Source organism: Morone saxatilis, unplaced genomic scaffold, assembly GCF_004916995.1.
Source record: "Morone saxatilis isolate NCDOM2014 unplaced genomic scaffold, NCSU_SB_2.0 Contig22, whole genome shotgun sequence".
NCBI lineage: Eukaryota > Metazoa > Chordata > Actinopteri > Moronidae > Morone > Morone saxatilis.
In genome coordinates, this window is record NW_023339785.1 from 12,778,495 (window position 1) to 12,790,016 (window position 11,522).

An 11,522-nucleotide genomic window follows, 5' to 3' on the forward strand; every position below is an offset into this window, starting at 1 on the left:
GCTGCAATGAAACAAAGAGTGAAAAATTTAAAGGGGTCCGAATACTTTCCGTACCCACTGTATTTCAGACCTAGTCATATTTTATATGGTCATGTATAATTGATCTGTGTTGACACCACCCAGTCCTAAAATACTGACAGTTACAAAAATATAAGCTTGCATTTGCAGGTACAATGTCCAAACCACCAGACAAACATTTTGACACAAAAAGGGATCAAAGTTAATCTTTTGAATATGAAATGGTTATCCAATTTAAGCACAAAAAGTATCTGGAACGCCTTCATGAATGTGGTCAACATGAACCCTACTTACAACAGATTCTGATGGTTTTAAAAAGTATTTAGTCCTATATTGGAAACATTTTACTGTTTATCCCCTTTTGCAAGATGTCTTTAAAACCCACTGACAATACTGCGGCAAATGTAAAAAACAAACCAACTTCTGATATATAATCTAAATTTACTTATGTTTATTATTGCATAAATTGTCAAATCTTTGATCATTCCATTAAATTGAATATTTCTGTTTTCCATTATAAGAATTGTTTTAGCAGTTCAGTTTTACATTCAACAACTTTGTGTGAGTGTGTCTTTTCCTCAAAAAGTCTATTTTGTGAGTTAGCACTAGCTAGCTAGAGGCTAGCAAGCAAGCAAGCAAGCAACAATTAATTTGATGGTGTTTTGACTGGCAGGCAATTAGAAAGATGGGTATGACAAATAAGAATTTGATATGTAACATTATATTATTAATTATATTTTATAATAATGGACATAATAATACAGCATTTTTTATTTTTTAGCATTTTCCCTCATCTTACCTCAAAAACATTTTACATTCACCTTTTAAGCCAGGGTGAGTTTGTGATCCTCATAAGCATCCCTTTAAGCGTTTCCAGCTGTAAAACATATTTATTACAAGACAAGATTGAGTTCAAACTCTCACAAGACCAAAGTAAAGATCACATTTACTCTCGTCCACTAGATGTCAGAAAAGGCCCACAAAATATCCTGTATTGATTGAAGTACAGCAGATACAAACAGGCAGTGGTTGTGGGTTGTGAAGGGACACTGTGGGACTGCAGCAAAGTGAATGAGGAAACAAATTCAGACACCTTTATTATCTATTATTTTCTTCGGCTATCTTTTAGAGATTTCATAACAAGCAGAACTGACAGTCAAGGCTAAAGTCTAAAGCAAGGCAAAGCAGGACACTCATTATAATGTTCAACTTAGAAGGAAAAAAAGTTCTTTATGAATATAGTCTCTTATAATACTTGAGGCCAACATCACATTAAACTCTCTGCTTTTAGGGCATTTCACAAAATTCTCATTCAAAAGTGGCAAAAAATTATGATGAAACATGCTGCAAAACAGAATGCATGTGAACAACTGTAATATAGGAAATAAGAAAAGAATCATTTTCATGCTTATTTACTTGAAAAAATTGAAATGACGCATCAAGGATTAGGTTTAAGACATCTTTTCATTTGGAGAGCCACGTGTGTGCAGGCTTTACATTTCTTGCATGAAGAGAGGTGTAATGATAATCACAGTCCACTGTGATCATCACTTGTAAATATTCATGAGGCCTTTCATGTGGAGACGGTTTGTTTTGTTTCGTGTGCTGCTCTCCAAAATTAGCAACTTCCCCTGGGACTGAAGAGTATCTCTATTTTACAAACAGGTTCTCCTAACAGAGGAAGACAGGGAGAATCTTTTACTGCTTAAGTGCTGCTGCTGTTATACAGTAAAGAAAAAAAGGAAAAAGAAGTGTTTGTGTCAATATGATATGGGAAATAAAAATAAAGTATAATATGTGCTTGGTCCCAGGGAGAAAATAAAGTAACTGCTCTTCACTTGAACTTGAGTGCAGATGAGTCGTCACTGGAGGAAAGAAAACATCCTTGCACATGAAAGATTAATTGGAAATCGCACAGACCACATATTCCAGGTTTTCCTCCTCCCATGAGAGAAAGTGGAAGAATGAAACATCAGCGCAGAGAGCAATCATGATGTACCTAAAATATATTTATTTATTGATTTTACTACTGGGAATGCATATCTAAATTATAGAATATATAGATGTAGCACAGCTCTTTAAAGTAGAATTTCATTCTGTATAACTCTGTGTGCTGTGCTGGCCTGTCTTCATCCATCCACCCATCTGTCCAACCATCCCCTCCACTTTCTATACAGTATGAATCCCACTCATGGCTAAGTTCCCTGTAATATTGATTGATCTCTTTGTGAACGCTCTATCCTTCTTCAAAACCCCCTGTTTCTCTCTCTGGCAAGGACAAATGGAGACACAAAGAAATTGTCAATATCTCTTTATGCCTGCGTGAGAATGCCTTCTCAGTAGAAAGCGCAGATGAATCATGAAAGTTTTCTTAAAAAACTAAAAGTGAATTAACCGATTTTTAAGTTATTTTTAGATTCACTTTAGGCTTTTTTCCCCTCTATGTAGATGGTGGAGACTAATGAGGAGTAACAAAGGCAACAGTGCCACAGGATCCATCCCTCCATCCACATGGGAGTTCATTTCTTTTGAATTCTACAACAGGCGACAGCAGGCAGAACATGGCAAAGACTCCTGGCTCAGGGCACACATGTTAGAAGTGGAGTTGTGTCATTGGACTTAACTTTGAACCATGTGTTTTATCGTAGGATAAACAGGGTTCTATGTTACATCTGCTGCTGTTGGCCAGAGGGGCTACAGCTGGATGGTGCCATGATCAGTGAGGTTATCCACAGAGCCATTTCACTGGAGTGACTGAACAGCTTAATACCAAGTCTTGCATTCCAGAAAGTCTTGTAGACAGGGGCGTCAGATTAGTCTGACTGTGACACTTACACACTTTATTTATGACATTTAAGTGCCACAGATAAAATGTATATAACAGTGTATATTACAGTAGTGTAATCAGCCATACAGCACTTATTCCATAAGCATGCAGACAAACAAACTCCTCTCTGCAGGAAATTAAATGTCAGTCAGTGCCAGAATATTTGTCAAGTGAAATTAAGATATAAACCAAACAACTCGTGGAATGCAGACTTAAAGGACAGGTTCAGATTTTCAGATACTCACACGTCTATGCCTTCCCTGCAGCTCAGCAAGGAAACCCTGTCTGGCAAAAAGCAAAGAGTGAATTTTGTATGTAAAAGTCTTATAACTTTGGAACACTTAATTGGCTGTCTTAGCTTGCTGAACTCTTTTTTTTTTGAGACTTATATTTTTTATTTTGTTTTACAATACAAACAAAAGCGAACCAATACAGTTCCAACCATATAACAAATTAAAGAGGCTGTGGGCCAGATGACCCGACAGAGCTTGCTGAACTCTTGTATTAACCTGCACAGAACAAAGACGGTGGATTTTTTACCCCATTTCTGACACTGGAGTTGCTGCAGGAAAGGACCACTCCAGGAGCAATCAATAACTCTTTCGATGTATATTTGCAAAATATTAACCTGCAAAGGTCTGTGTGATATTGTGACACATGAATGCTGTGAGGGTACCTGAGAGATCTCCTCAGAGTGTGATGTCTGCAAGGAATTTCAGTGACAGGAGGCAGCTGAATAAACTGTCAGGACTGTGTAACATCCCTCAAAAGGCCAGCATGCTTTGTGAGCATGATTTGATGCATGGAATAAGTCTACCTGCTGTGGCAAATCCTCACCTGACTAATCCCTCACTGAGGGACTAAAACCATAGACAGTGTGGGGCTGTGACTGGAACATTGTTGGGAAAAGTGATGAACAACAACAGTGGAGGGGAACAACGAATAGGTAATGCTTACTCATCCCTCAACAACAACTGTCAAGGTCCCCTTGAAAAAAAAGTTTACCACAAAATAGTCTTGTTGAGTTTCTCACTGAGCTCCCAGGTATAAAACCCTGCATTTACAGGTGAAGGCTAAAGATCCTCTCCAGGCAAGTTTTCAGAGATTTCTGAAATTATGTCTACTCCTCCCCGCCTCACTGACAAATCTAGAAGTTATGAATATGCGAATACTGTTAATTTCAAAAGTTACAAAAGAGATTTCTCCTGCTTTACCAAAAAGTCCATTCTCAGCATATTTGCGATGGAGGTTTCAATTTGCTCATTACACATGGATAAGTTGCATACTGGGCCATGATTGACTTCCAAACTAGTTTCGATATCACAAAATCCTGCTTGTATGCCCTTTAAAGGACCCATGCAGTGAAGTTTCAGATTGCAACTAACTGAACAACGCTTGTGTCCGTATTTGACGACCTGGGAATGAGAACGGAAGTGTGTGAACTACACTGGCCGCAAAACTTGCAAAAAATGTGACAGCCGTTTTGTTTAAAAGAGACTTTAAACTAACAAAGACAAGGAAGTACACATGAAACAGTGGGAAGTACATGAGGAATCAAAGTAACCTCCACCTGTTTTTACTGCCCAATGTCCTGGAGAAAAAATAAACAATTTAAAATAACTATATTAACATGATTGTATCTGTTCTAACACACTGAAGTAAAAAGGTCTAACTTGATGTAACGCAAAAGGTATCAGCACAGTTTTGATGTATCTATAATGATGTATTTGTAATTTCTTTTATTTTGTGATTTTTCAAAACTCTTAACAAAATTAGAACATCTGTCTGTTGTGAACCATTAACACAATTACTTTGTAATTACTTTTTCACAGAATATACAATCAATTAATACATTTCTAAAATGCTTAGATTTTCTTATACATACAAGCTAACACAATTTCAAAAGTGTGGATTTTTCTTGTCTTATTTCCAAAAAATTGTTCAAACCTTAAATATAAGAAAAGAAAGGGGTAGGACTGAGAACAGAACTGATGCTGCTGTCCTACTGAGATTATACTGAAGTAGAAGATCACTGATCATCTACTGTAGTGTGGATTACCCCAAATAAAAAGTTTGACCAGTTACAACATTACATTTCTTAAATTACAGGTTGTCAAAATTATTTGTTGCAAAAGGAAAATATTGCTCCACACATACTAAAACACAATTTTGAGAGCAAGACCTTTAATTGAGCATTCTTTCAGTGTGGCATTGAATATTGAATTTATTTGAATACTTATACCATCAAAGAGCATAAAAACATGCACATTAGGTGGCAGCATGCACCTAGATGTCGCAACTGTATGCAAACTGTGTGGAGATGAGAGGAAGGGCTGCTTTTGACTAATTGCAGTAGTTGTTCCTTCTAATAAATCAATTTCCAATCATCTACCCTGTTTGAAGCTGTCTCTCCTTTTCTCTTTCTCTCCTCAGGTGTGATTGTGCCACCAACACCTGCTTACTCTAAAGAGACCACATCACCAATTTTTTATTTACACCTCTGAAACGAGGTTCATCTTTGGTTCGACTGGAGAGTTTCACTCTGAAATTAAATTCTTGTTGTTGGGCACATACTTCAGATTATTGACTAGGAGCCAAATTCATTTGTGCGTCATCATCATCACTATTAAAGGCAGGATGAAGGGTGAACTCACATTAAAGGTGCAAGTTAAAATTATGATCAAAACATAGACTGTGAAATGATGTAATAGGCACATATATCAACACATTATAAATATGATACTGAGGATACAGTTTTACCTCACTTATTGCTCTCCTCTAATGGTGTCACTACTCCGACTCATCTCACCTGAAATGATTAACTTTCTATGTCAGAGGAGTGGTTGCTAATCTGCTGAACACTAATTAAAAAGAACCTGACCTGTTGTGTAAAAAAAAAAACTCACTTTCGTACAATTAAATACGAAACGACTACATCGTGACCCATTTTTAAAGATTTCCTTTCTTTCATTTTGCAGGTGAGAAGAAAATATGGTATTTTTGTCCTGAGGTACCTGAAGGCAGCGTGTGCCCGAAGCAACAATAAATGAGCAAATTAAAAAAAGAGTGTGTTATTTAAGCATGTCAAGAAGAATTTGGACCACCAGCCCCCATGGTGTCCAACACCTCCCTGATGGTTCATTTATAGGCTGAATTTACCACCTTGTCAGTGCTCTGCAGTTTATATTCTTTATAGGAAATGATGTTTTACATGAATTCAAAGCTGTAGGGAGCAAAAGTCCCCAGAGAAAACAAAGATGACCTTTGCCTGCTGGCTTTCAACAGAACAAATGAGACTGAGCACAGGAGGGGTTACCGTGTGTGTGTGTGTACAGGCTACACTCCAGTCAAAAACCAGTCTTTCCTTCTTGTTAGACTTTTATTATCCCGTTACCAATCTTACCTGCAATCTTTAACCCTGTCAGGCCTCCACTTCCCTCTAGACTGCTGAACTTGAACATGCATTTATATTGCACCGCATCATAAATGTCAGCTGCATCCAAACACGCACAAACACTAAAATTCTGGATTGGTAATAACCTCCTTTAGGACTTGGAAAGCTATGTTGCAGTCCAGGGCCACCAGGGCAAAAGTAATTACACAATCTGTTTAGGTGTCATCAGCACATAATTTCTGTGGTCGCTCAAACATGAAGGAGACCTTGAGGTGCTTATTTGTGAGTTTGTGTGTGTGCGTTTGTGCTCCTCATCAGGATGGGCTCGCTGCTGTCAAGGTGTGAAAATGTAATAAGTAATAAGAGATGCAGTTCTAACTGTTATCGATTTCAGATGCCCTTGCAAACAATCGGAGTCAACAACTATCTTTTTGGAAGAGGATAAGAGATTTACTAAAGCTTCTTCTTAGCTTCTTATGAACTGGAGAAGTCTCTATATAGGAAAATAAGTTATACACATAAACAAACACAACACAAACACACTGGCAGAGTAATGGACAGTGCAGAACTGGCTATACAATAATCTCCATAAACCGATATCTACATATGAATGCAGAATCTGTAGGCAAGGGAAGATTTTGGCATTGGAAGCGGTTTCTGTTTTTATCCCCTGTAGTATTGACCAATCACGTTTGAGGGTTTTAATTACAGGCAGGTGAATAGTTTGTATGAAGAGCAAAAGAGGTGCAACGCATCTGCTATTGTCTGATGACGATTTATGTGGCTTTTTATTACTTTATTAGCTTTTAAACAAATGTATCCGCATTCATACGCAGATATCTGTTTATAGAGATTAGCTGCAATGTGCCTTTCTCATCACTCTCGTGTCTGAAGTTGCTAATCCGACTGCAGAAGAAATCTTGGCCTGGGTATCTGTTATCCATTTTCTGGATATGTGCTGGCTACAGTGGAAGCCCTGAAATGTTGGCTCTTGTCCACAGAGGCTAAATTGTTGTCAGACGATGCCGATGGGGACTGGATTTGCTATACAACAACAACAGCTACACTACTACTGATAATAATACTGTCAGTGTGTGTGGATTTAAATTTATTTTCAATAGTGTTTTATGACTAAAAAGGGAGGGGTCAGAAACGCACCTTTTCGTCTCAGCTGCTGAAGGGATGTACATGTTCATGTTTGATTGACAACATCTGGCAATCTGAGCTCTAAACAGTCTTCTGTAAGCTGTGGTGTTAGAATCATCTTAATGGAGCTTAAGTGAAATTTCCAGGTATGGTTACGTGCTGTTCACTGTGCTGCAGTTGACCAGCTAATTTATTTAGCCTGCAAACTGACAGTAGTTGTGCACTTTTTCCCAGCTGAATGTTTGGTGATTCGTTAAACAAGCTAAGGCACAGGAAAAGATGTGAGTTCATGTTTAAGGAAACTTCATCAGGAAAGCTATTGTGGCTTGTTGTTCAAGGTCTGTGGCTGTCGTGTTGTGTAACAGACAACCATCTGGCTGTCGGTTAGTATGACATCTGCTCTGCCAACAATATAACAGTGACATTACTGGTTTATGGAAATATAGTTCTAAATGATTTGAGGGTATGATGATATAAATGTACAGGTCTACTTTAATCTAGCTATTAATAATAATATGACTGGTTATCGTCATACCAGTTTGAGCTTTTTGAGGGATGAAACTACTGTAGTATGAGGTAGGCGATCTCCTGTCAGGAATGATAAATGCCACTCATATTTGAAAATTAAACTTACCACTGTAAAAGTACTACATAAATTTATTGCAAGCACAAACTCCAAAAGTTGTAGTACTCACAAATGTAGCAGTGAAGGATTTGATTGATTTCCCACCTTTGGACCAGCAGTGGACCACAAGCAATCTCTTCTTTTATGTGAAAATCAATTTCTAGAGTGAGTGCATGAAATCTTTCATGATTTATTAGGCTGCATTTTTTTAATCACATTTTCTCCCATCAGGCTTATGAATTACTGGGTTTTATGACAATATATTGCTGTTGAGAAACTTTTGTCCCAACAAACTGTAGCTGCCCAATAGTGTTGTTGACTTCAGTGTTCTCATTGATCCAGAACTTTACAATCACTACAAACAGCAAACAGCGGATTGAAAAATTAGGCAGTCGTTCTCTCTCCTGCTCCCTGACACACACACACACTTACACCGTTTAATAGCTGCTACATATAGGGATCATTGGACCAAAATTAAATTTGGAACTAAAACAGAAACCGCAAACATCTTGATATTATGAACTAAAGACCAGTTCATGGCTGAGCCAATGCCTCATTAAGCTTGGAGTAAAGAGGCAGTTTTGGGTCAAGATAAATTTCCATGCATCTAAATGTTAAAATGAAAGGGGAATTACAGTTCTGCTGTAAAAAAAAAAGAAAAGAAAAAAAGAGGTGATCTATGTGCTCTATTGCAAACTACTAATGCAATGTGATCTCATGTTGGCCAACACACTGCTTCAGCAGTTCTGAACTCGGTGATATTTCTATGTAACCTTTTTATGATTCACTTTGGATTAAAAAGCAAAGACGGGGCGTAGAGGTCTGACATTTAAAAGCTGTTGCTGTTTTGCAGGGCCTGGAAAGCTGCTGCCTCTCCTCTCTAACAGCACGAGGCAGAGCTTTTCCTCATACTTAAACTGACACCTGCAGACTCAAGCTGTGGATAACGACCCACTGAATCAGACAGCGAAGCGGTGTAAAGGCGCAGTTCTGAGCCTGCATGGCAGCATAAATCAGAAAACCCAAGTAATTATTTTTATTTCTCCATCAGCTCAGGGATCAGTACCCTTGAGGTGGCATCCTGCCCGCCACTCCTCCACCTCCAACATCCCAAACATCCAGTGTCCTTCTTGCCCTGACAGCTCAAGCATCTAATCCCATCGAACGACCCCCAAGGTTTGTGAAGATGATGTTTTCAGGAAAAAGCCTGAATGAAAAGAAAGGAGGGATATGGAAAGAGAAATGAGATTGGCAGTGCAGAGACAGACAGCAGGGGAAGATGTGGAAATGAGGAGAGAAAAAGGAGGGGAACAAAGTCACATCAAAACAAATCAGGGAAACCTCTCTTCTAGGATCAAATTCCTATCAACACTAAGGTCAATAAGTCGGCTTTGAGCTGTGGATTTGAGCTACAGCGCTGGGTGATCTTAGAGCATCTTAGAAAGTTTAGGGGAACAGCTGCAAGGTATTCCTGTCTATCTGTGTAAACAGTATGTGAGCGTGTGAGGTGCCCTTGTGAGCATCCACATTTGTGTTTTTGTGGTTTTGTGTAACTGTGGGTGGCAGGTTCGTCCTTCTTAAAGTATGTACACTATGCTGTTTGTGTATTTGGGTGGATACACAACCTACAAAGCTTTTCCATTGCTTTTGGCCAAACCAAAAGAAATGGGATAAAGAGATAAAGCAATGTAAAGTCTGTTTAGTCTGCCATTGGCTCAGGGTGGCAGCTCTACAAGCAACAGCATTCCAGTAAATAGGATTGATAGAATGGCATTCCGTTGTCTACAGAAAGGTTGTTTCACAAGCCCTCTTGGCTGCTACCCAGCTGATAGATATCCATTCTATCTAAAGCCCAGCGTGAGGCACATAAGAGCTTTGTGCACAGTGTAGCATTATTTCTGAAAGGTCTGCATGAGTCAGTTTGGCCTCCTTTAAAATAAACCTTAATTGGACAGCACCATAAAAAGCACTTATCTTCGCTTGTCCACAAACATCACACAACATTTCATCTAAAGTTCATAATGATTTCTTTCCAACACCAAATGCAGTTTATAAACCTACATCGAAGCCTCTGCAACCCTGTTAAACCCTTCTGTATGTGATTAAAGAGGAGAATGATGCTGCGGGTAAGAAGCTGACATTAATCTTTTTTCACTTGGCCTTCCTGGCATCTCTGCCATCACAGGAGTAGAAATGTGAGAAGTATGTGTCTGCTGCTGGAAGAATGTAGTGCAGGACAGACAGACAAAACATGAGGAGTGTTTTCCTGTGATTTTAGAGACGGCTATATGTGTGCCTTCACTGATTAAATTGAAAGAAGGAGAAAGAATGCAGGTGTACCACTGTTGGCCGCTTCTGAGCAGGCTGGTGGTGGATCACACAGCAGACGGGCAGTATTAATACCAAAATTACAGTGACACTACCCTGACATGGAATCACTCAAATTCACCCGCAGATGAACCAAAAATCCTTGTGCATCAGGAAACATTTATGGTGCTAAACAAACTGTGCTTCATGCCATGCAGAGGATATTAAAAATATTCTATTGATGTAATAGCATAGCCATAAAATAGCATCTTGGGTTTCTTTTACATTTTTTAGCTATCGGTGAGATACAGTTTACTCCATATACTTGGTCAGGCTGATAACAAAAATGGCTTTATGTAAAACGTTCAGTGTCATAAACATGAGATACACTGATACTATTCTTGTCTCAATTAACAAGTTCATCACTAAGTATTCTCTGAAGGGTGCTGTGTTATAATATAACCTTTATAACCCATACACTCTGTGTGTGTGGAGGGTTTTGATGTTGGAGATTTGAACAACCTGAAATCTACGTTATGTGAAGAAGTGAAGCAAACAACATGACCTTTAAAGACGTCGTCTGAGCATTTTTTTTTTATCCATGAGTAAACATAACTCAGTTAGCTTATTATAGAAGCATGTGGTTAGAGGCAGTCACAGATAATGGTGAGAACATAATGCTTATAATAGAAATGTAGAATAAACCTCCAGTTCAGCTTGAGAAAATTACCTCTGACTTCCCACTCTTGATTGGAGTGCGGGTGAACTCTTTTCTCTGTAACGTGTGAGCTTTGCACCTAGATGCCCTGTGGTTTGAGGTCAATGAAGAAAATTTGTTACCGTGCAGGATTGTGAAAAGAAATCATCCACACACTTATGAAGACACTCTGTTTATTGTCTAGGCGTTCGGTTAAATATGCCTCCAGAGTAGAGTGTTTTGTGTTTTGCATATTTTTGCACTTTTTATTTTGTAAAATTAAAAATGTATTTTTCTTTTTTTTTATATTTGCTATTTAAACCAGACTGACTTTCAGTTAAAGTTTGCATTAAACCACACTTTTTGTTACCTACCTACATTTATAAAATACTAAATGGTTTTGGAGGAAATGGCCTCCTGGTGGTCATAATGTTATGCAGCCCCAAACGCAACTGTGATGCACTGTGAGTTCTGACACCTTTCTATCAGAACCAGCATTAACTGTTTC